Source organism: Emydura macquarii, unplaced genomic scaffold, assembly GCF_026122565.2.
Source record: "Emydura macquarii macquarii isolate MOO-44397 ecotype Brisbane River unplaced genomic scaffold, CSIRO-AGI_Emac_v2 contig_295, whole genome shotgun sequence".
Classification (NCBI taxonomy): domain Eukaryota; kingdom Metazoa; phylum Chordata; order Testudines; family Chelidae; genus Emydura; species Emydura macquarii.
The window spans coordinates 9,133,762-9,160,118 of NW_027130432.1; the positions used below are offsets into that span (position 1 = coordinate 9,133,762).

The 26,357-nt window shown below is 38.9% G+C and overlaps 1 protein-coding gene across 2 annotated transcripts in view; it reads left to right on the forward strand.

The window, feature by feature from the left end:
- SMPD3 (sphingomyelin phosphodiesterase 3) overlaps nucleotides 1-26,357 on the forward strand; it is a 203,535-nt gene that overhangs the window by 44,092 nt on the left and 133,086 nt on the right. For both annotated transcript variants that reach the window (XM_067551617.1, XM_067551628.1), the window contains exon 2: nucleotides 20,404-20,496. The gene's annotated coding sequence lies outside the window, so the exon portion shown is untranslated. The remainder of the gene's footprint in view (nucleotides 1-20,403; nucleotides 20,497-26,357) is intronic.

The following is a 26,357-nucleotide window of genomic DNA, read 5'->3' on the forward strand; positions in this document are numbered from 1 at the left end:
TGCCTGTTCTCTGCTGCAGTTCTTCAAGTCTTGCTGTAGATGCAACTGCAGATTCTCTAGATTCAATTGACCATATGCATCTGATGAAGCTAAACTAGTCATTTATATATTAGTAATCCCATATTACTATGACCTATTATTAATTTTTCCTTGATATGCCAGAAAATATTTCTAGTCTTTTCTTAGATAATATTAAGATTTCATACTCTGCAGCTTCTGATTAGTAATTATCAGACTTGCCAGTCAGTCTGGATTTGCATCTTCCACTCATTGCTGCTGGTAATTCAAAGACAAATGAAATGGGCAGCTGCTATGTTAAAACTGCCATTTATGAATTTAAGGACATTCAGTGTGCCGTCTTTGAATCTGAACTTCACTGTGTCATATTCAGGTGTCCAAATCTCCACTGAAGTATGGGCACCTTATGTGATTTTTAGTTTTCCTCCCCTTGAATAGTGACATTCCAGTGAATTGGCAGCTTTCCCATCATTACCTAATGTAAATCCAATAATTCTGTAGAGTAGTGTTTCTCAATTGGTGTTCCGTGGAACCCTGGGGTTCCGCGGGAACACTGTTAGGGTTTCGCGAGAAAGTGACATCATGCTGCCAAGAGCAGCTGTTCTCCGTGCCGCCGAAAAAGGGAAGATGTCCTGGATTTTTCGGCGGAGGGTATCGAGTATGAGTGTAATTTCCCTGTGGAACCTAAAGGGTTCCGTGGGAAAATGTGATTGAGAAACGCTGACCTAGTTGTTTGTATATAATTTGCTTATTTTGACATTTTTTTGGCCTTATATGTAAAAATACTGTTAAGAGTTTGGGGGTTCCGCAATTATTTATCGAGTTCAAAAGGGTTCTGTGGCCAAATTTGTACACCGTTGTAGAGACACATGAATACTTGAGAGCATCTTATTTGTATTCCCATTTCAGATAGCAGTCTGGAACATGTGTCGTTTTGTTAGTGTTTCTATTTGAAAGGCTCTTCCTATCATTCACTTCTTGATTCCTCATTTTTCTTTTCCATAAATCTAATTTCTCAAAGGTCTTTGTTTCAAAAGGCTAATGTAAAGTAATGATTTAATCTTTGCCATTTTCTTTTCCTCTAATTCCTATCTGTGTCTGAACCCTCACAATTACTCTTTAGAAAAGGCCTGACTCTTCCTGCTACAAAGCAACAAAGTATTTTGGTTCATAATTATTTTCAACCTCCAATCCACTCAATCTAGAGACTAAAGATATTTGTCACCATTTTCTATGCATACTAGAATCACTGATGTGGTGTAATGGATTGAGCATGAGACCTAGGAGTCAAGAGAGCTGGATTCTATCCCTAATATTTCCAGTGATTTTCTTTATATGATCTTCGGCAAGTCTCTATGTCTTTTACCTCTTTGGCCCAGATTGTCAGAGAGATTTATTTCAATGTAAGTTAGGAGCCTAAATATCTTTTTCTATCTGGAACTTTATGTGCAATTCTCCCTTGCACAGAGGGCCAGCAGAAAGCATATGCATTACTTAACCCTATTTTAAGGATTCCCTCTTCCTGGGAGAGAATTTCACCCTATGATCCCAAAATATTAACTAACAATCTTGTTAAATGTTCCAATTAACTATAAAGCCTTCTCTTTGGATGACCATCCAGTTGTCTTTTGTATTTGCAAAAGTAGTCATTATAACTTTAAGTGGAAGAAAACAATTTAAATTAGACCTGATAATAAAGAAATATTACATCAGTGATCTAGTAGGTCTAGATTGTGACTATATTATTGAATATCTCCATCACTATAATATTGGTGCCATCAGGCTAATATTTGAGGTACCTGAGCAACCTTCTCTAACTTGTATCTTACTCCATCAGACTTTTGGCCAAGAGGGAACTTGTGTCAGGGTCAACTGGTGTAGATTCACCAATACATCTAACCCATTAAAATCTACCAGTAACTCTCAGCTAAAGTAGATACCAAAGTGACAGGCACCTTAGTAAAGCCTACAAAATACAATGGGTGGAATTAGACACTAACACCAAGAAAATATAGGACATGAACTTGCTGCTAGTTACAGTGGAAACAAAGATGTAACTCTGCTTTACAGATAATGTGTCAGTCTGCCTAGATGCACGTGTAAAACTCATTGGAGTAGTAGAGGTGAAAAAAAGCATATTATATCTACCTGTGACTTGTGCCTCTGCTCATTTTTTTGAGAACTCAAACACAGGGAATAGAGGAGTTACTCAAAGGGTAAGACTAAGCACCAATAACAATTTGAATTAACTAATATTTAACAAAGGTAGATATGCATCACTTTATCATAGCCAGAGTACCGAGACTTGTGAGGGGAGAAGTTAATTCTCTGAAAGTACAGAATGTACTCCTTCTATCTAAAAAATAGTGAGTGTCTGCATTTCCTGTTTCTTATAGGACATGGTTTGGAAGTTAATATATTTTGCTGTTAATTCTATTGTCATGTTGAATGCAACAGTTAGTTCTGACTAGTTTCCCACAATCCAGCTTCAAGACAAAATTGAAGAAATAAAATATCCAGACAGGGGAACATTACCTGGCAGCCAAGACAGGTACATAATTTCTGGTATAAACAATAAGAGTGCCACAATTCCCAAATAATCATGTAAGGTGGTATTGTTTGCTCTGGTGGCAGTCTGTCACAGTTTAATTATGGCGATACAACAGAAACTAATAACATAATTAACTCCTCAAATCCTTAAAGACACTGGGAAGCTGACTAATTCTATGCTGCTGAAAAATTGTGATAGTTCTAAGAATTCTATTTGCCCATACACCTCATTCCAGTCTTCTGTCCACATGTTCACCAACGCATAAGGGCAAATGAATCTATGGACTTCAATGAAATTATAGTAGAGATGCTGGTGGGCCACTGCAGGATGAATTTCCCTCGATAATGTAACTTTTTTCCACCAACCTTTGTTCTATCAAAATAATGACCACTAAGGTATTTTCTTTGCAGGTCCTCCTTTATAGGCTTTTCTTTAGTTACATTTTAGGCCTTTAAAAAAAAGCATAATGATCAGGAAACCTCAAGGTATCAAACAACTTTTCCTCCTCCTGTTTGTAGCTAGAAAGGTTACTAACATTATATACTTAATATTGTTACTTTGGATTTTCAGTTTGTTAGAACACTTTATGGAGGAAGTGCAATAGCCCTAAAAGTTTTCCTCAGTTTTTGGATAAGCATTCTAAAATTAGCATGCTCAGCAGAACCCTGGAACTCTGAGCTGATGACACTCTCCTAGTGACTGAAGGTCATGTAATGGTGAGAATTTAAGCAATTAGCAGAAGAGTTAAGCTGAACCACATTTAGTGGAAAAAGGCATTGTGAAAGCTATAAAAAAGACATGGATTTTCAATATACAGAACTATGGATCCTTGGGTTGGAAAAGTGTATGCAATATTGAGACTAAATGGAGGCTAACTTAAAATTTGGCTTCTATTCTGGGTTTTCTTTTCCAGAAGACGTATAAAACCCACTTGTTGAAGTGGCTTGTTGCTTCGTTTAAATATTCACAAAATGATTTTTGTATATACCCATGCATACTTTATATTATATACCTCTTATTAGGATATTTACATATATCCTCTATATAAAACCTCTCTGAACAGTTAATGTGGGACTGATACTGTCAGTTAGACTTGTTTTGTTTCATATAATATGGCATCTCCCTTCTCCGCCCTCTTTCCCCCAACAGTTTTTAAAAAGGTAATCATTTTTAAAGACTTACTGTTGAATAACCCTTAGACTGTAATTTCCTTGACAATGCCACCTACTTATCTATTGAGAGACAGAATATTAAATCAAAAGGACATTATTTAAAATCTCATGTTGAGGTTGTGCTTTAGGAGAGTTCTGCAGGTTGGAAGACTGCAGTCATCTGTGCCCAAACTTTTCATGGATTTAGATCTTTTATTACTGTGAATTATTGGGAATTGAGGATTTTTAAATTCTCTAATCAAAATTGAAAAGCTTTTAATGAAAACTGCAAATTGTCATTACTTTTTCAGATAGTATTTTTATATTAGATGCAGTTGTAAGAAGATTTGCCAATCCTTCTTTTAAAGCTCTGTAAATACACCGAAGTTAAACACAAGTGAGGATTTTCATTGTTTAGGATTTTGTCAGTACTTGTCCAATAAGCAGAATTCTTCTCTCTAAATGAGATGGTACAGCTGCTATTTTCTCAGATCATAATTCACCACTGAGTGAAGGTCTAGAAATCTATTTTGATTTTGGATCTCTGGACCAATATCCTGTGATATATATATATATATATATATATATATATATATATATATATACTGCAACAAAACCCCATCAAACAAAGGTTGACTAGAATGCTCTGCTTTCTTTTCTCATTCCACTATAGTGTTTTGGAAGGCTGCAGAGGACAATCATGCTGCACTGCACTCTAGAGTGCACTCAAGCACTCTAAAGATGGGAAATGCCAAAATTAGGGTTGACCCCTGCCTCATTCAGTTAAAAGAACAGACTGTTCTGCAAATCAATCACGACTGCATAGTAGCTAAGGCTGTTTAAGATGGTCATCGGTTGCAGAAGTTGAAGGTTGTGTAGTGAATGAGACACAGGAAATTGCAGGAAGAGAAATGATGATCTTGTGATTGAGTCAGTGGATGGGGGAACTGAGGCATAGAGAAATAAGGCCATTCATAAAGAAATCTGTGCCAGAGCCAAGGGTCCTTGGTCCAGAAGTCCTATGTCCAAGGCTGAGACACCTAGAGCAACCTTCCTTCCTATCTTGGTGGCAGTAGACCATCACTACAATGTACAGGATGATTCCCCTTCAAGAACAGAAAAGGATTAGAAAAAATGCCTTATAATGATAAACTCAAAGAGCTCAATCTGTTTAGCTCAACAAAGTGAAGATTAAGGGGTGATGTGACTAAAGGCTATAAATATCTATCTAGGGAACAAATATTTAATAATGGGCTCTTCAATCTACTGGAGAAATGGGCTCTTCAATCTACTGATCCAATGGCTGGAAGTTGAAGCTAAAGAAATTCAGACTGGAAATAAGGTGTACATTTTTGAAAGTGAGGGTAACCATTGGAACAATTTGCTAAGGGTAAGGTTGGATTCTCCATCACTGACAATTTTTAAATCAAGATTGGATGTTTTTCTAAAAGATATGCTGTAGGAATTATTTTGGTGCTGTTCTATGGCCTTTTATTCAGGAGATCAGATTAGACCATCATGCTGGTCCCTTTTGGCTTTGGAATCTATGAATATGAAAGAAGTAGAGTGTAGAAGTAAGTGAGTGGAAGCAGTGAGGCAGAGGGAATGTGTGAAACTGAAAGCTTTTGGTGACGGCATTCAGAATTCCATTTTCAAAATAATAGGCTATTTAATGAAGAGAAAAAAATACACGTTCATTATTGCACTTTTATGTGAAAACCCAAGTAGATGTACAGGTGCTGCACATACACTGCAGTGCATGCACTGCCATGTTTCTATAAAATTATTTTGTTGTATCACTGAGAACGATAGACATGAATTTTGTCTCTTTTATGTATCTCGGAGGTCTGTGCAATAGTTGTTTAGGAGGAAAATGATGTATATTTCTTTTATAGTCAAAATATTATTATGGATTGCCATATTTTAATGTATTTTCACAGCCATCCATGGCCAAAGGTCTCTGGGCACCATAATAAAAACTACTTAGATTAACATTTTATCAAAGTAAGGCAATATTTCTAAGAACCTCCACGACTGGGAGAAAAGTAGTGGAAGCTTTAGCTTTTTTCAGCTTAATACACAAAACAAATAACTGAAAAAAATAAAAGTAACCAATACATCATTGCAAAATCAAAGGCAAGAGGCACTTATTCACCATGGCTCATCAATGGGGAAAACCATGCCCTCCATTTACTACAATTTCTTAGACAAGGTTGTCCATCGGGAGTTGAGAGTGCTCATTGTCTCCAAGGTAGTGCTCAACCTCTCTCAGGATCACGCCCTATAGTAGTTCCTGGAAAGATCTCCACTCAGAATAATAGAACAGAACATTTATTTAATAGCGAGCTTTCTAAACAGCAAATTTATTTTTTTTTAAAGTTAGTTTTTCAACACAATGTTTGTAGGTTATATTGATGCTGGTACAGTTCTTAAGCATGGGTTAGTAATTTATTTTAACATCACTGTAATGCTCAGTAAGCTTAACATGTGTGTTCAGCACTTTAGAAATGTACAGGAGGTTACTGTTTTCCATAGGCAAGGTAGACTATGCCACTAGAGTGGTAACTGGCTTCAGAATGGATTGGTAAGAGAGGGGGAATGGGATAAAAAGCAAGTTCAAGTAGATTTATTGCTCTGCTGTATATCTTCCCAGAAGTGTCACTGCTGCAATCCCCAGTAACTGACAATGAAGAATAATGGAATGTTGTAGTATAATTGGCCTTTTCCCACACCCGTTGACCTCAAAAGAAGTAGGATTGGACTCAGTATAGGAGAAGAGGAGGATGGGAAAATGTATCCATAGTTTGACAAGGGGTCACGATCTTCTTGTCTGTGTTTCTAATTCATCATCAGCACTAATATCTGATACTGTAGTTCAGAAACAGTCAATGAATTAACAAACTATCCTCTGCAACATTATAACCATTAAATTTACAAGATTGAATTAAATGTCTGATTATATTTGATTTAAACAGTAACTGAGTTATCAATTTCCTGTGTGCAATAAAAGAATAGCCTGCAACCCAATCCTGAAATATTAAAAGATCAATAGCTCTTCGGGAGGAATAATAGGAAAAAAAGATAGGGACTTTTGTATAATAACTACTAAGGAAAGAGAAGATTAGATGCCCAGCACTGTAGCCTAACAGGAACTCAATAGCAAGTAACCGTCAAATAAACAGATAATTGGTAAGGCAAAACTTTCCTTGTGAAACCTGAGAACAGTAGAAACTCACCTGGATTTGGCTTTCATTATAAATATCAGTTATGATCAGGTTCACAGGCTCTTGCTGATGTAAGCAAGACTGGGGCAAGTTTAAAGCCAATCTGGACTGAGCTCTGGTTTCAAGGGAAGACCAGGAGAAATTCCTTTGAGGGAGAAAGAGGGGGAAGAGCAGAGAACAAAGGAGGAAATTAAAATTGGGGTTTGGAGGGAGGGGAATGGAACCTTTTTTTTTTTTTTTTTTAAAGCACAGCTTCTGACATACAGTTACTGGCTGAGTCGGGTGGGAAGGGGAAGATGATGGTACTTCTCCATGGGCAAAGTGGGCTTCATAGCAATCCAACAAGGCCGCACCTGACTTAATGATTGGTCTACTTATAGCTGGCTAGCAATTGCTAGTGTGGTGAATTTAAAGGATAGGAGGAGTTTTGAGCAGTAAAGAGTGGGGAGCAGGCCCTCTGTGTTGTAAACTAAAGTGGGAACAAGCATTTACCTTTTCTTCACAGCATAGCAAAGCAGTTACATTGATAGAACACACTAGCTGTACATGCTATTACAGCAGTTCTCAAAAATGGGCATGCCTCCTGAGCTGTGTGCTTTTTTTTAAAAAAGCTCTTGCAGAAGGGTTGTGCACACCTGGGAGGTGGGGAGAAAGGATAAAGCAGACAACCGGAGTCCTACTGTCCTGGGGCTGACTGCCAGCCACCCACACCCCCCAGTGCCCAGGGCTCACAGCAAATGCAAAATAGGAAAGATCTGTTGCAATCAGCATTGTAATGCCTGTAAGCGTTTCATGGAGGATATGAAAGAGTGTCTGCTGCAGAAGAAATGGTAGGCAATTTCCAGTAGAGGGGGAAACCATGGAAGAATGTGGGGAGGGCGGGGAGGGGAGGAGAGTATACAGAGAAGAGGCATGAAGCATTATAGTCACTTACGATTGGATTGTGAGCTATGTGCTTGATTTGCATGGGCTACCCATATCACCAGTCTGGGTGGTAGGATGGGGAGAGCAGCCTCAATAGGACTTCAAAGACTTAACAAATTTAATTTCTGCAGGCATAAGCTTTCGTGGGCTGTAACCCACTTTGTCAGTCAGTCCTGCAGAAATTTAATTTTTTAGTCTTTAAAGCGCCACAGGACTCTCATTGTTTTTGCTGTATACAGACTAACACGTCTACTCCTCTGGAACTCAGTAGGATTGCTATTCTTCCTTCTTCATAGGCATGAAGGATGAGGCCAAAACCTTGGTTTCACTCCCAGCGACCACCACACCAGCTAGTGTAGTTGAGCCAGCAGAGAGGGGAAAGTAATCTGCTCCAGTTATAAGGCTGATGCTAATTACTTCCATCCACCTAGAGAAAAGAGTGGAAAACCAGGGACATGATTGTGCCAGACAGTCTGATTCCTGGTCTGCTTCAAAGGCTGCACAACTGTATGCAGCCACTTGCTCAGGGCTTGTGGCAAAGATACAATGAAGCCTTAATTTTATTTAATACAGTTTGACAATAATAGAATATTAACAAAATCCTTTAGACATGGACTCTATAAATAATGCAAGAAGGAAACATGTCATCATGCTCCCTCATCTTGTTCAAACTATAGATAAAATGCAGATGTAGAGCTATTAAAAACCTTTATTGTGCATGGCTAATATCTGCTTTATTAAGCTCAGGAAAGAGAGGTTTTGTTCTTGACTACAAAGAACTTTTTTAAAAGGGTGGGAAAAAATCCAAATCACTCAGCCCCTCTAAGGTTATCAAGTAAATTTGAGCAGTGTCACATTTTAATACACTTATTTTACCCTGCAATATTATTTCAAGGCTGTCTTTTATAAGCTGTATCATGCTGGAAACCAGAATCTAATCAGATTTTTTTAAATAGAAACCTTGATGATATTATGCCATGCCTTCAGTGAGCAAGTTTACTGTTGATAACACTCCCAAGCAATTTCTTGCTGCTAGGATTGTTAGTGAAAAGAGAACTTAATCCAGGAAATCATCAGAATATAAATAGAACATGCACAAATTTAGGAATTGATCCAAACCCACTGAAATCAGTGGAAAGACATTCATTGACTTGCAGTGCCCCATTCTGCAAAGCTGTTAAATCTTCAAGAGCTTCTTTCCAGGCTTAGAATATCTGGCCACATACACACACAGATGCATCCTGAAATAACTATCGTATCAGTTTCTGACTGTTGAGGTACCTGATAGAATTAATAAAACACGGCTGACGTGATACAGCCTAACTAAGTAATTTCACAGCTGTTATGATACATCATTCATGACTGGCAGTAATAGAGATAAGTGCCATGATACCCTGCAACAGCCCTCAGGTCAGTCCCTTAGTGTGAAACCATCCAGGTGTTAGTAATACCTGGAGTCTGAATCAAAAGCCATGACTCTAAAAATATGGTCCTGTCTTTAACTGTTAAGCACTTTGCTGTGTTCCTGTTTTTGTTTTAAAAACCCAAACCAAACAAAAACAAAAAAAAACAACAAAAAGCCAAGATGTGCCAGTATGATGGCAAGACTTCTGTTATGTTTCAGAGATGCTTCACTTTGTCATGTGACTCCATTAAAATCAATGAAGTTCATGTTGGTAAAACCTAGAAGGCCAAATTTTCAGGAAGGGCCCCCTAAATGTTAAATTAAATGAAGGCACATATTTGTACATACAATGCTTCTGTGTGTATGTGTGGAAATTCAGGCTTTAACATGTGAAAATGGGCATGCAGAAAGTTTGAGGGTGCAACTTTTAACACTTACTGAGAGAATAAACTTTTAAAAAGTAGCCTTTTTTATTATAAGTACATTTTACAGGTGAGACAAACAAATCTGAATTAAGGGGGGAGTATTTTTACACCATTCTAACACTAAAAAAGCTCTGACTGCTCTTAAACACACTTCACATCTTCTTTTCTTCCATTCTTTTTTGCAATGCAGCTTGCATGTGAGAGACACAACAGATCTTGGCCATTACTACCACTTTCTGCATAGCATAAAAGGCTAATTGACCTGGCCTAACCAGCCTGTCGAGGATTCCCTTACTTTGGGGGAATCCCTCGGCTGTAGTAGAGCCGATGTAATGGACCTTTAATCACCCCATCGTAATTTGTGTGGCTGTGGAAAAAGACATGCTGAAATGCTGCTGCTTTCTGGTGATTCCCCAGATAGCCTTTCAGCCCCATGAGGGATTGTTCACCTCTCTGCATTAGCTTCTCCATCTGTAAATGTAGATAGTAACTGCCTATATCATAGGAATATTGTGGTGTAAATAATACTCTTCAGACGTTTGAGGATAACACTTAGACAGTATTTTTCACTGTAACTTTTATCATATTTTATCCTTTCTCAGTATATTTGACACTGACACGAACAAAAGCGTCAGAGACAATATTTTGCTTTCTCTCTTCCTTGTCTCTCACCTCATATTAAATGTAAAGTGTAGTATTTGAATGTTAGGGCCACAAAGAGAATCAGTATAATCTGTTCCCTAAGCTATTTATAAAGAGACAGCTCAAACTTTTTCCTCTTACAACAGAAAGGGAATTAAAGCCGATTTACATTAATCTCCATGTCGTGTGTTAAACATTTTCCAAAAATGGGCATTTATGTTGGGTATCATTAGGGGACATCATTTTTCAGTTGTTAATGTGATCTTGGGCAACTCAAGAGCTGTCACTCTAAATCATGAAATGTAAGAACATGTCATTTTGGGTTCCTCATACACACTGCAATTAGTTTTAAAAAAATATATATATATTATTACCCTTTAGGGTGAGAGAAAGAGTACTGTCTGAAGCATCATGAGTTCTTGGCTAGATACCTTTGGAAATGTTTATTTTTAATAGAGGCAATTTTGACTGAAGGTTGGTGAGAAAAGGAATGGTTGCTGTTTCTTTATGCCTCCACGTAATGTGAAAATTACATTTTCATTAGGTTCCTTTTGGTGGTAGAAGAGAATAGTGAAAAGATTGTAGAGGAACATAAGGGCTTGATGCTTTTTTAATATGCGTGTCAGACTCAGATCAATCTTCTTGATTTCAGAATGAAGAAGGGATATGTTATCTCTGACTCCAGTGCAGCAAGGAAGTTATACTCTTGTTTAGACATAGCAGAGAGAATCTTTAAGCATTTGTATGTTTGTCAGTCACTTGGCAATTGCAGCAAATTAAATCTTGAATTGAGACGTGATTGAGCGTTAAACACATTTAAGGGCAAGTAGTGTTTTCTTATGGTCAAAACACAGGGTTTCGCCCTAGATTATATATTCCTGGTTTTACCGCCCTAGATTATATATTCCTGGTTTTACCGCATACTAATTGTGTTACCTTTGGTAATTCACTTAAATTTTCTGGGATCTTTTCCTCATCTACAAGATGAGAATACTTACTTTGCAGCGTTCTTTGCGATCTGTTCATAAAAAAGCATTTTAAGTGGAGAGTACTATTATATTCCATATGGCATCCAATAATTTTTTTCCTTTGTATGTATCCTACTTGTTTTTGGGTTATTGAGAAGGCACAAAATGGGGGAAATTTAGGAGTTATGGTAAATAATCAAATAAAATTTACAAAAGACATCTCTCATTTCTCCTATTTCTTCTTCCAGTTATAATCCTAAATACATTCTCTATAGACTCACTTACCAGGCTGTTCTTTTATTAGCACCACACATCAGCAGTATTTTACTCCTTGATAATTGGGGGTAGTCTATCACTTAGCATATTTATTTCTTTATCAGAAAGGGCGCTGATGAAATGGAGATGTGTCATTTGTACAGTTCATGTATCACTTGTAAGTGATTCTGATATAACGCAGGGTACAATCCAGACTGAGTAGCTGTTTCACTCGTGCCCTCTAACCTGGAGTGTAAAACTGCTATGCTGCTGTAGCCTCCAGTCTGGACTTCTCACAAAGAGTCTCCAGCATGCAAGTCACTCTCAGCTTTGTGTGTGTGTGTGTGTGTGTGTGTGTGTGTGTGTGTGCTGCAGCCAGCCAGCCACGCCTAGGTTCTTACCAGCCTTGGTTATATTGCAGGGTGACTCTATAACACCCTAGATCTTTCCCTCTGAAAGTATGTCCCTTCCTGCTCAGCTCTTTCCTTGACTATACAAACTTATATAAAGTCTGATTTTATTAATAGCAATGATATGCACACATCTTGGTAGCCCAAATCGAGTTTCCCATACATTTCGATTTAAAAACAATAGTAACAAGTTTATTAACTATAAAGAGAAATTTTAAGTGAATACAAGTAATGAGGCATAAAAGTTAATGGTTAGAAGAAAAATAAAGATAAAATGCAACTGGTGCCTAACTTCAACTATGCTAAATTCAAAGCAAAGTTTTTCTCACCACATGAAGTCTTACTGACCAAACTTCTTAGGTCAGGACCCCTTCTCCAGTTCAATGGCTACTTCCTTTGTTCCTTCTGGTGTAGTGAATTGACAGACAGAGAGAGAAAGAGGAGGGGTGACTTGGGGTGTTTTGCCTCTTCTGTTTATAGTCCTGTCCCTTTTTGAGAAGCATTTCCAGCAGGGAGCAGGGCAGTCTGTATGAAAGGGAACTCCATGCTGTTTCTTTTCTAAGATGTGGATTTTCTGCCCCTGCCCCTTTCCTGCCAAAAAATGTCCACTTAATAGATAATGTTCCATCAACCTTCTTTACACCTGGCTGAGGCATGAGCGTGGTCTTTGTCTCTGAGGAACTGGTTTGGCCACTCCCCAGACTTCTCTGGAAAACATACTTTTAGTCATGATTTCAGGTCCTAAGGTTTCTAGCCAAGAACTCATGATGATTCAGACAGTACTCTTTCTCTCTTACATTTCATGATTTAGAGTGACAGCTCTTGAGTTGCCCAAGATCACATTAACAACTGAAAAATGATGTCCCCTAATGATACCCAACATAAATGCCCATTTTTGGAAAATGTTTAACACACGACATGGAGATTAATGTAAATCGGCTTTAATTCCCTTAAATTAATTAAGAGGCAGAGCTGAGAATTCAACCTAGTTTTCCTGAGTCCTGGTCCAGTGTCAACCATAACAGCTTTTATGAGAGTTATGAGAGTTACTCCTTCAAATAGTTGGGCCTCGATGAGCAGTTACTTCTACTTGGAACTATAGCTGGGTATAACTCTTTGCAGACTGAGGTCTTAAGTTAATGATTGTAAAATGCTTGAAGATACTTGTTCCGTATAAAGGGATATTTATAATTCTTATATTCATTATAATATTTTTATTAACAATGCAATTCAGAATTCTTTTTTCCTTAATAAAATAAACAAACATATTTGAGAAACTATGTTGTTAACCCTCTTTCTCTTGGCAACCATACCTATTTTTAACCAAAGAAGTGAAAATTTGTTAAGAGCAAATATAATTTCCCAGTCACGAACAGCTTACATAAGGCATAAGCAGTACAGAATCCTTTTTTCATCCACTTTTTTTTTTTTTAATTAGTCATCCAGCTAGGCAGCACAGCACAAGAAAAAATTTAATTTCTTTCATTAATTGAATTTTAATAAAAAGCACTGGTGGGAGCACACCAAACTTATCCTTTTTTATTTCTTGGGAAGATTGCCTAAATCCCATCACTCATTGGGGAAACTTCTCCTAGTCAACAGAACTAAAGTATTTCTACGAAATCTGTGCCTTGTTTGTCATTTCCAGTAGGAAGGCTGCACTGGCTGCTGGCTATAAAATTAATCCAGATGTCTTAGTCTTCAAGACATTTTTTGGGTTTTCCATATATGGAAAAAGTGTGTGAAAGGATCCTCCTCTCCCTTTTGATCTATTACATAGCCAGCATCAGTTTTGCATGTTTTTAGTGGAAGTGTGCCAGAATTGCCTGGTGGTGGGAGAGCTACATTTCTTCATTTCCCCTCCTTCAGCAACAGTATACCCCTGCCATTCACCCATCTTCTTCTGTAACTCTTCCCCATTCACAGCCTGTTCCTACTTAAAGAAAAATGTACTTTACTGCAGTCTCTCCTAGCTCTGGGACTTTAGATGCCAAGAGAGAGACTGTGTCCCTAAGACTGGCTCTGTTGGCAGGACTGTTTTCTTTGGCCTTCCACAGAGAACCAAACAAAGCGTGGAGATGTTTTTACCCTGAGTCCTCACAGAAGTTGAATGGTTATATCCTAATGTAGTTTTCCTATGTGGCTGCTGCAAGGCTTTTTTCACATTTATCACAATTCTGAGCGTGGACTAGTCATATCTGATTCCTCTTCACTCAGAGATGAGCAAGCTCAGGAGAACTTGCTGTGAAATTATTCCCCTCTGGGGCTGCTGCACATTAACACCTATAAGTAGACATACACATCCCATCTTCACTGCTTGCCTGCCTTCCTGTGTGTGTGATGGGTGAATCTTCAAGTGACCACAGGCTTGATTCATTGGTATTTCAGATTCTTATTTGAACTGTCTGGTCTCTGGAAGCCTGTTGATGAGCCATATTAGCTGGGATGGCCCATTTTTCCTGAGTAGGTCTCATCTTCAGAAAGGCCACTTACCCTAATTCAGAGTTAAGCATCTTGGGATAAGAAAGTTTGGAAGTGACAAGATCTGTCCTTCCTTTACTCCCTCAAGATTAGCAGTACTCCCAGGAAAGTAGGGAGTGTTCATTTCCCTTTGACAAACATTGTCTTTGCCCTGTGTTTGAATGAAGTGATTATTACTGCTTTAGATACCTAACTTGGAAATCCAGATATAAAAATTCAGTTATTTGGAACTGAAAATGGTAGTTAATTATCAATGAGGAATTTAACTTTTTGCTCTCGGTAGTTCTGAAATGCATGAGCCCAGCAGTGTCTCAGCTCCATGCACTCTCATCAATGCTAGTAGAGTTACATAAGTAAATCCCAGCACACCAAGCTGAAAGTCTATTATGAAGACAAAGGGTTATTGCTAGACAAAATAAATTTTTATAGCAAAAAAGGCCTTATTTTGTGTAGTTTGAGTTATTTTCCTAGTAAAACATGCCCATTGTTATTATAAAAGCAATTTTCTTGCAAAGCATGTTGTTGTATTTTAGGCTTAAATTCAGCAGCATATTATTTTTGTCCTTTTAGGAGATTAAAGCATTCTACTTAACTAGTATTAGTGTTACAGGTTTTAAAATACCAGTCCTAGTTTGGATTGAATGATAACATATATTTGGCAGCAGCTTTTATGATATTATTAATTGCATACTTAACAAAAAATATCCAGAGAGCAGTAAGTAAAATATAAGTGTTTGCATTTTTACCATCACTATGGTAGAAGAAAGTTTAGATTTTGCTCACAGGTTGCTAAATTTTCATGACAATCTTGCAAAGCTGAATTATTATCTGTAAAGTATCTATGACAAAAGTATGCAGGAACAGTAAGATAATTACAATACTGAATACAGTAGATTTGATTTACGTGCAAAATCCTGTCCTGAATGAAAGCTTGCATGGCCTAAAGCATCAATAAACAAAATATAGCGAACAGGGCAAGGAAAACAATCCAAATCCTGACTAAATATTAAAGAGGATCTGAACCTTACCATACTCAGGATTAGACACTCGGGGACAAATGGGGAGCTCCAGGGGTCAGGCACCCGCAACTGAGAATGCTCACTTATATGCACGTGCACACGCACACACACTGACCCCAGAATGATGTATTCTAGGCACCTAACAGCCATGGTGGCCCAATGAAACTCACTTCAAAGGGGTTTTGTGGATGGTTGCACAAAGTACAAGTCACTTCATAACCCTCTACACCGAAATGCATTAATTTTAGGAATCTGTGAGGGAGATTTCCATGAGTGATAAATAGAAGACAATTCCTTTTGGCTTCTTAACTAACATGCTTGCAAGTTTATATAGTGGGGCAGTTAAAAGGAAAGAAAAATACATGGGTCAGCTAGAGGTGGTGTTACCTTTTCCAGTACTCACAAGCCAATCTCATCTTTTATGTGACTCACCTTGCATCAACTGAAGTAACAAGCGAGAGCCTGGAGAGAATAGTCAGACCTATAACTTTCATATTGCACTTGCAGACTATTGCTTTTCAGCTGTCTGCTAATTTCAGCTGCTAGACTTAGGTCTAAGAAAACATAGTGGCGTGCATCTATTTGTCTGTCTGGGGGGTTTATGATCTCCATTTTTATATGCCTTTTTAGTGAAATATGTTTGTGTATTAAAAGCATGGAATGCGCTAAAAGGAAACAGTTTCTCCCACCAGTTGCTTTCAAAACAGTGACCTTTTGTCCTTTGTGAATGACTCGGCAGAGGTCTTCAAACTGTGGGGAGGAACATTTGGGAGGGCCTGGCTAGGCCCGGGGCCAGCCCCCACAGAAGGCAGGAAGGGAGCACCATCCAGCCTGAGCTCTGCTCCAGGCCTGGCTGCGGCTTCCGGCCCTAGCTTGGCCTCGGCGCTCAGCTCAGCCTCTGCCCCTGGTTGCGGCACATGTGCATGGCCTCGGTGCTTGGATTGGTGTCGGCCCCTGGTTGTGTCGCATTGTCTCAGCACCTGGACCCCAGCTCAGCCTCAGTCACAGTGCGTGGCCTCGGTGCCTGGCCCCCGCCTCGGCCCCTAGTTGTGGCACCCAGCTACGATCTCGACGCCCAGCCCCTAGCCGTGGTCTCAGCTCCTGGCCCCTGGCTCAGCCCCCAATCCTTTGGCTTGACCACAGGCCCCCAACTGTGGCCCCACTCCCAGCCACAGCCCCTGGCCCTGACTTTGGCTCCGCTCCCAGCCTCAGCTGGGGGAGGTGGTGGGGTGGCGCAGACAGGAAAAGAGGGTTGTGGGGTAAAAAGTTTGGAGACCACTGGACTAAGGGCTTTTCTTCAAGGTGGGTAACGTGCTCTTTGAAGATGTGATTTCTGAAGTGCACTAATGTATATTGTATGTTAGTTGGTCTGTGCAGACTTTGGCAGTGCACGCTAAAGGTTCCTGAATGCACTTGAAAATAATACTGTTTCTAATAGAACTATGTTAAAGCGCACCAGTAGGGTCTAATTCACTACACATTAGTCTCTTGAGAAATCACACCCCTGTAGTCAGCATTACCCAACAAAGTGAATAAGCGCTAACTGTGCAGCATGTCCCTTAGGTGAATTAAGCCGCACTCTAGTAATGGATCACAAACTCCTACCTTATCCTGTTTTTAGTGAATGTCTTCTCAATTGTCTAAGTACTTTCCCAGAATAGAAGAGACCCTGGTAATCAAGAGACATATCTCATGCCCTAGAACTTGTGTTATTTCAGCGAATTATTGTAAGTTCATTTTTAATGACTGTTTAAATGAAAAACATTGATAAAACTTCCCCCTGATATGTGAACAATTTAACTACAGTAATTGCATAGTGTTATTAATATGTTTTTCTTCAGACTTTCATACAGGTTGGCGTATATCAGAATCATCTGCAGTGACATTAAATAGGAAATATATGAAGAATGTGTATATAAAAAGAGGGGCTGTTAATGTATTAAAGAGCGTGCTTTTTTTCTTGTAAGTTGCAACTCTAAAAGATGCAGTGGTCCAGAAAGGGGTTCTTTGGTTTGTCTCCAACTCTGTAGAAGACTTGAAACTTCGAGGAGAGGAAATATTCAGAATGTTTCTCCTGGGAAATAAACTGCATTTTCCAGCACTTAGCTACATGCGTAGAATATACACACTTTATTTGAGACGTTCCATGAGGGGGGTGGAACCATGTCACCTAGAATATACAAAGTTCAATGTTATTATCTGGCGAACATCCCACTAAAGAACCTGGAAAACATCAGAAGTCTTGTTTCTTAAGCTGCAATTTCTTCTGTATCATAACAGTTAATGTATACCTGGCCGGTAAGGTATTCTGTATACTGTACGGCCCAGATCCACAACCCTTATTTATCCTGGATAGATACTGCAGGATAGTAATCCCATCAAATCCAACAGGACTACTAACTATGACTAGGAGTTACAGAATTGGGCCCTTAAATATTATTTCCCCCTTAGGAGTCAAGAATTGATACTAGACAAAAAAGATGTTACTCTAAAGAAGATAGTTATTGTGTTTGCTCTGGCACATGTTAAAGTCAATGGAAATTTTACTAACTGAGAGCAAGATTAGGGTGAATGTGTACATTTCTACCCCTTATAAGTTTACATGGATCTATGACTTGTCATTGCAAGGTCTTTTAAATCAGTGGGAGTAGAGAGCACTCAGACCTTATGGAGGCACTTGGGACTTTCCAGCATTTCATCTCCATGTGCCCCACCTGAGGTCCAAACCACCTATATTGGAGATACCGAGGGGCAATGACTACTAGTCCAGCTGAAGTAGTAGCTGCAGAGAGGCTGTTCTCTAGCCTCATTGCCTACCAATGGTTTTAGAGCAGCAGTTCTCAACCTTTCCCAACCACTGTACCGCTTTTAGGAGTCTGATTTGTCTTGAATACCCCCAAGTTTCACCTCACGTATAAGCTACTTGATTACAAAATCAGATATAAAAATACAAAAATGTCACAGCATACTATTACTGAAAAATTTACTTTCTCATTTTTACCATATAATTATTTATATTCCAATTGATATATTTTATATTGTACTTACATTTCAGTGTATAGTATAAAGAACAGTATAAACAAGTCATTGTCTGTATGAAATGTTAGTTTGTACTGACTTTGCTAGTGCTTTTTAGGCAGCCTGTTGTAAAACTAGCCAAGAACCTAGATGAGTTGATATACCCCTGGCTGAGAACCGCTGGTTTAGAGTTGGTGGATTTCATTTAACCAACACCTACCTTGATTATTCAGGTTTAGTGCAGGCAGAGATGAATTTTACTCTATTTAATGAGAGGATGCATTGCTAAAACACTTCAGTATTCTTTGTGCACAAGCCAGTTTAAAATATCAGTAATTAAATAATGTGTGTTACAGTAGTGCCGAAGAGCCAGCTGAGAATGGGGCTGCTGGTGCACAGAGTAGGAGACAGTCTCTGTCCTGAAGAGTTTACAGTCTAAATAGACATGTCAGACCCAGGGTGGAGGGAGGGGTAGAACACACCAACCGAGTGAAGAATGGGATGGCAACAAATGTCATGTTAGTGCAATTATTTATTTCTTGTTTGTGGTTTTAATTAGGAGGGAATCAGCTAAAAGGAAAGAACAGGGAAGGGAAGAGGGGACATTGAAGGAAAGAGGAAAAGAGAGTAAGAAGAGTGATACGGCGGTGAAGAGAGAGGAAGGCTGGAGCAAACAGCCAGTCAGCACAAGGCAGAGAAAATCCAGTCAGAACTGTAGGAAGTTTTGCAAAGGTATCTTCTTTGGCTGCTTCTGCCTGTACTGGCTGGAGTCTTGGCTGGTTCCTCTTTGCAGCTTTCTCCCGAGCCAAGGTGGTGGGGTGAAGGAGGGATGGAGGGGAGATACCACCTGGGTCCTAGTGCCCTAGAGTGGGTAATAAATACCTTACATCTCTTGGCATTTATTGACTACTAACTATGTGTAATCCCTTTAATTAAAGGAGACTATTTTATCATCATCCTAATGTTATTAGAAAGATGCTGTCTGTCTCTTTGTTCAGCCTACAGCTCTTCATTGTCTTTTTGGACACCTGTACTGTTGTCTGATACTTAAGTTTCTTCCATTTGCTGTACAAAGGTCCCTTCATATTTTTCCAGGATCTTAATGAGACACAATAATCTGAACAATACAAACCATTGTCAGCCTGAATAGGACAGGAAGAGAGAGATGATGTTACCTCTCTCCACTCCCAGGATCACAAATTCAGGAGTATTTTTAATTCTACCCCTTGAAGTATAGTGGAAAATTCAAAATCTCTGCCCAGATACCTGTTCTAGTGAGTAATGGGACATGAATAGGGGACCATTAATTGGCCCAACATATGTGACATAATTTATTTCTTTGCCCATTTGACAAGGAAACTTTGTTTCTTTTGCAACCCATTTGTTGCACATGCACATTCAGATTTAAAACTTAAGTTTTTTTTTGTTAAAGTTTCATCTTTACCCATATACATTTCACTATGGTTTGATACTTAGAAAGCTTAGGCTGTTAAAAATAGGTTGTATAAAATACTAGATTTTATGCTTGTTTACTCACTGTTAGTTCGAAAAAGCTAAGTTTTATTTTGTTTGTGGATCCTGAATGAATTGTTGCATCCCATTTAAATTGGAGGATGTGTAAATATTAGGGGGCTGTTTTGGAAAAATTGTGCTTATGCAATTGTGTATTCAAAAATGGTCATGCAGTTTAGGTGCCTCATTCTTGTGTAGTTACAACAATTGTATTTGGATGCAAGATAGTTTTGGTTGCGCAATTGTCATAAGTGTACATACAATTTATATAGGCTATCTTGCATACCAAACACTGCAACAACACAATAGTCTAACACTAAAATAAGTGTCTATAGCATGTATGAGTACCTGCTTTGCCCATCTTCACAAGTAATATTAAATAATGTAAATCTAATTTCAGGTGAAGAAATTTTCAGTGACATTTATACAGAATCAGCAAGGACCGAATGAAAACTTGGAACAGAAAAAAAACCCTATAAATATTCTTTTCCAGGTATGTTACTTTTACTTCAATAATTGTGTCTTAACTTAAAGTTTGATGACTGAACCTTGGAAACAATCTGTTAGTTTATTAATGGCATGTTATTTTTTTGTTATAATAATAAAAATACTGGAAGAATTGCACTCTCGCCTTAGTTTTAAGTAAAACAAAACAAAAAGTGGCTAAGAACATATTCTATCAGATATTCTGCATATGTACTAGTTATTAATTTCCACCTTCCAAGTGTGCTGTTAAGAGTGCATATTCCACTTGGCACCTGGCACTTCACTCAGCTGCATGAAATGGTACTCTGGTTAATCATTTGTGTTATGGTGGTACCTACAAGTTCCAACAGAGATCAGGGCCACATTAGACACAATACGTACATAGTAAGAGACAGCTGCTGCCCCAAAGAGTTTACAAAGGTTGAGAGAAAGTAAATGTTTTCTGTTTTTACACAGAGATAAGCGTTTTACCAGTTAGAGAGGATATAAGCTTTTAGAATGGAATTAATGTATAAGCATGGATTACTCTTATATTTCAAGTAGTATTGTTTAGTTTCTGTGATTGTCATTTTGTTGCCTATAAGTATAATTTACAAGCAAGAGAAAATAGCCCTTTGTGAAACCAGTTAACACGTATGGTAGGGTGGATTAAGCAGAAGAACGTAGATAGGAGTGAAGTTCATCAACTTCAGCTCTGCAAACATGGGAAGTTGAGTGTGTGGTATACACTCACAGATGAACATAGCCATAGTTCTTTCAACAACTGGCTTCAATACCAGTGTGCTCCCTCAATATAGGGTTTCATCACAGTTCCTACAACTTCTTTCCAACTCCCTGGCTGTCCTCCTGACTCCCAATCAGCATCTTCCAGCCATATCATCCCAAACCCTCTCTCCAGAGGTCTCTTAAAGGTCTATAAAAGGTCTGTTTTCTCCCTTGTAGGTCTGTCCACGGGCACATCCTTCCTATCCAAACAAAGTTGTCTGTTTCTATATTCCCTGCCTTTCTTTCCCAGAGTAACAATTAGTCATCCCCTGTCAAACTCCCTTATTGATAGAGTACTCCTAGCAAATTCCCTCATCTCCCAGAGCCTAATTAATCAGTTAGCTTGGGGTTGAACGTTCAGACACAGGTGCTTTGGCTCTTTCTTGATCTCTAGGTCCCATCACCCTGTGACAGTGTCTTCTTTATTGGAATAGTGCAATACTTAAAATTATTTGCTTCAATTAGCCTTTTAATCCAATATTATATAGAAGAGGCCTCATGTGACCATTGTTTCAGACAGTATCCTACTTTTAACAGACAACTGGAAATTCTCAGGAATGGAAGTTTTGTTTTGAAAATCTTAAACTTCCAGTTACTGTCCCTTCTTTGTATGTCTGTTTGGAGCCTACCATTATTCTAGGTGTTACTGGAAGCAATGTGATCAAGTTAATACATGAGTTTCCTTTGCATATAATTACTAGATTTTTAAATCTGAGTGCATTTGTGTAGATGGATGGAAAACTTAGTTTGTGGGTCTATCCATTGCATTTGAAATCCCCCCATTTATACATATAAATACAGTTATTTTCTGCATAGGAGGTATTTGCCTGTAGTTAAACTTTTGGGGGTGCAGTTAAAATAGCTAGCTCAACCATCCTCAAAGTCAAACGTCAAAATTGCACCTGAAAGTTTGCTTACATAGGGCTGAATCCAATTCCTATAGAACTCAGCAGGAAAATTCCTATTGACTTATGTTGTATTTGAACCAGGTGCATAGATTGTTGCAATGAGCAGGTTTCCCATGCACAGCTGTTCACTTGGGGAAAAGCCTAGAACAGTTCTAGGGATGGCCTTTGAAAATTTGTCACACTTACTCTGAAAGCTTGACTTCTTCCATGATGGAAGAACTGACATAGCACTGAAATCAGCATCCGCAGCCCCAATCTTATTTTTTTCATCAAAAGTAACATCTGACCAAACTATTAAATGAACAGCATGGCTTTTTCTCTTACTTAGCCACAGGGTACAACTCTCAGGTCTTTTGCTGATGCTAATCTCATGCTGAACCCCACTGGGGGGAAAAGGTTGCTGCATAATGATCAGCAATGATTAGCAAATAACTATTTAAAATGAGAAATCAGTATGTTTGCTGGGAAATGACTAAATGTTTGTAGTCTGCAATTAAAGTGCAAAAGATTTTTTGAAATCTGTATATTTAGTACTGTGGGTTTAAGCGAAAGCTATTTCTGGTGTTCACTATAGTTCTCACGATGGATTTTTGATAATGCAATGTACAGCAGTTTAGATTAGCTGTTTAATATACACAACTTCCTAAATGCAGCATTATTGGAGAACCTGCACTAACATCTGAGGTTTGGGGATTCCCTAACCCCCCCCCAATCAGAAAGGTTGTTTTAGGTTTTGACCTTGCAAACATTGGTGCATCTCAGTAGCCCCATTGAAGTAATGGTGTGTGTTCACAGGATCAGCCCCTTATTAGTAAGAGTTCAGAAGTCTATTGTGTCCTGAAGACTCACTTAAACATTCCAAATACTTTATAACATTTCATATTGTGTCAAGTTTATTTTAATGTCTTTCACACTCCTTGTCTGGAGCAGAGCTTTTATCATTAGAAATGCTGTTATTAATCATTAGATATCATATGGGTAAATATTCTGCAAGCTTGTGAGAATTTAGCCATGTGACTGCCATTAACATTAATTGAATTGTGTAGCTAATTCCCCCCTGTACATGCTAAGGGCCAGATTCCCTCATGCAGTGTGATTTGTTTGTGCTGTACTGCCACCGCAGTCTGGCCCTACCATTGGTATCTCTGTTCCTTGGAAGATTGCTGCCAGGAGAAAGGGGATTCTCTGGTACAGAGCTGGCATGAAGGCTGGCATAAAGAGCTGGCATGAAGGCTCTTATACCAGCTGTGCCCATGTTCCTGCTATGACAGATGGATAGAGGATGAATGGTGTATCTCTAATCTCTGGCTGCAGTTTATGCATCTAGTGTCTGTCTAAGTAGCCTTCAGGCAGCTCTAATAACACAGGGGAACAGGAGAGTGCAAAGAGCTTTGCAGAAACACACACACACACCCCGTACCTGACCTATTCTGTGTGCACTTCAGCTATGAAAGGATCTGGACAGAAATATGTACGTGTGCTTTATGACCACTGCAGAACTAAGGAAAAAATTTATAAAGCTTTGATGTGTTTATAACTGTTACCAAACTGCAGAAAACATATTTACTTAAATTAAATATTTAATTTTAAAAAAATTGTCCTCTGGTTGAAGAATTTTTAACTTGTTAAAACATCTATTTTCCTTTCACTACAAGCCCAATTCTGCAAGGTGCTGAGCACAACTTATGGAAGTGGAGGGTGCTCTGCACTTCACAGGACACTTGTAGAATTAGGCCCTACATGTGTGCAACTCCCATTGAGAGCAAAATGAACACACTAAAGAGAAAATGCACACCTTAAGAAATACAGTCTAAAACATCTGAGTGCTAGTGCTGCACAATGCACTATATATCCTATTGCTAGCTTGCCACAGTGATAGATGGAACCTACAGGTAAGATGGCAGTATTGAAGAGCTTGATGTTAAAATCTTTAAGATCAGTGTAAACATGTCTTTTTTTTTTTTTTTCCTCATTTCCCCATTTCATATTTTAGAACTGCCCTAGGGAGTGGGGGAAAAACCCTATTTTTGCAATATCAGAAGTGGAACAGTTCTTTGTTTTTAAATTTTAAAATTTGGAGCATGTCCAGGCTGTTTTTGAGCTGGAAGAGGAGAGGAAAGCTCTCATTCTCCAGGACTGCTCTGTTTGGAGTCAGCCCAAGAATAAAAACCTTGGGGGGAAATAAATAAATAAATGGCTTGCTGGCTGATCTCTGGAATGTTTATAAGAGAAACCTATGTTAAAAGCAGTAATTTATTTGTAGAGAAGAAGCCAAGGAAATCTCTACTCCCTTCTCCTCCCACATACATCATGCACATTCTCCAAGGCTTGCTATTTGTTCTGCCTTTTTAAGCGTTAGGTGACTTTCCAGTGCATATGTTTGCCCCTCCTCCCTAACATAACTTACATTATTTACATTATTCGTTCAGAATATTTATAATGTTGACCTTTTGTCTGCAGCTTCTGGTCTGTGTGACTTTCACAGACCCAACTGTAATCTCATAGTGAGGAGCATGCTATAAAAATCTGAACAGAATAGAAGCCCTAGGATTTCACAAAGACATAATTGTGTGGAAGGATTGCTTAAGTACAGATACGTTGAAACCAGAATACTAGTAGTTCTTTCAACTTCTAGTTTGGTCCATTAAAGAAAGGGTCAAGCGCTGAAAATCTTATCCAAACACCTCTAAACTTTGGGGACTCCTATAACACAGGCCTGTTCCCAGCTGTAACATGTTCAAAAATCTTAGTTCTGCCTTTTGCACAATACCTCCAGCAGTGTGCCTCCCATTCCTCAGCATCCTGCATGAGCACACCCTGAGCGGATGCTGTTAGGTAAGTTCAGCCTGTAGTTTATAGGTAGAGGGCCACACTGCAGAAATTGATACACTTGGCAAAGCACCTTGACACTGCTAAAAGTAGAGATGCCTAAATTTTCAACAGTGATCCCCATACCCAGAGTCCTTTGCAGGGTTCAGGAAAGGTGGATAGCTTTTTTTGTGGCAGCATATCTCCCGCCTTGTGTGGGGAACGTGGAATTGGCATGTGGAAGGTTCCCCTCTTCACTTGGATCTTTTGGGGCACAGTCTGGCCCTAATATAAAATTAATGTTTCATTAAATGTGCACTTGGAAAAACCTTCATTTTAAAGAATGACCAAGTCCTTTCACTAATACCTGCAGACTTCAGAAACAGCAGTAGAGATTATTTTATTTTTATATATGTATACAAAAAAAGTTGAATCATTGTCTCTGAAGAGAACAGTGTGCCTCTTTTTATGGGTGTCTGCTTCTGAACAAGGTAGTCGGAGGGGAATAGGAAGTACCCATTGTCTTATCACTCTTGTGCTATATGCTCATTTACACTAGTCAGATGATGACTGTAAGGCTTGCTAAAATGCAGACATGCAGCACATGATGATGTAGTAATGCCAATAAAATCTTTAAACAAGGGTTTGGAGTGACCACATGTCTCACAAGTGGCAAAGTCAGTGTTTCATTCCAAACAAGTGCCAATAATCTGTATGACACATACAATGCATTTTGTTGATGCCATATTTTACAGTAAAATTCTAAAGGATTTCTGAAATAGTTTTCATAGATACTATTGTTCATACACCTCCATTTCCAAAGCCAGATTTATTTAGGACCGTGAGTCCAACTGTGCAGGCTTGAGAGGAAGAGAAGCTGTGTCATGTACCACTAACTAACTACACCCAGAATGTGAAGAAGGTAGGAGTGGCTCTCTAGAGAGGGAACTAGGAGCTAGGACACAAAAGGTGCTACAGGGAAATGCTAGGTGTGATATAATGGTGATGGGTTCAACCCTAAAACAGCCCTTTAACTTCATAGTTCTACTTACTCTCTCCAGTGCACAGTTGTCTGATAGGCATGCTTCTCCCTAGCATGCCTTTCTGCAGCTGCACCTTTACATTTGGCAGAGGTAGTCAGCTGGGACTCTGAAGTGCCATTTTGTAGTTATGATCTGCTGGCTGTATCTTTATATTCCAGCTTGTACCTGTTAGGCTTTTCCCTGGCTTTCCCTTTTTTGTTGCTAAGGGCAAAGCATGGGGACAACTGAGCTCAGGGAGGAAGGTTAGGCTGAGGTTTATTTTGTGTTAGTGTTTGTGAAGCTAAACGGCAGGAAGGAGGTGAGTACCCAGGGGTTGTGTGCTCTGTTGTGGAGGTAGTCAGCCC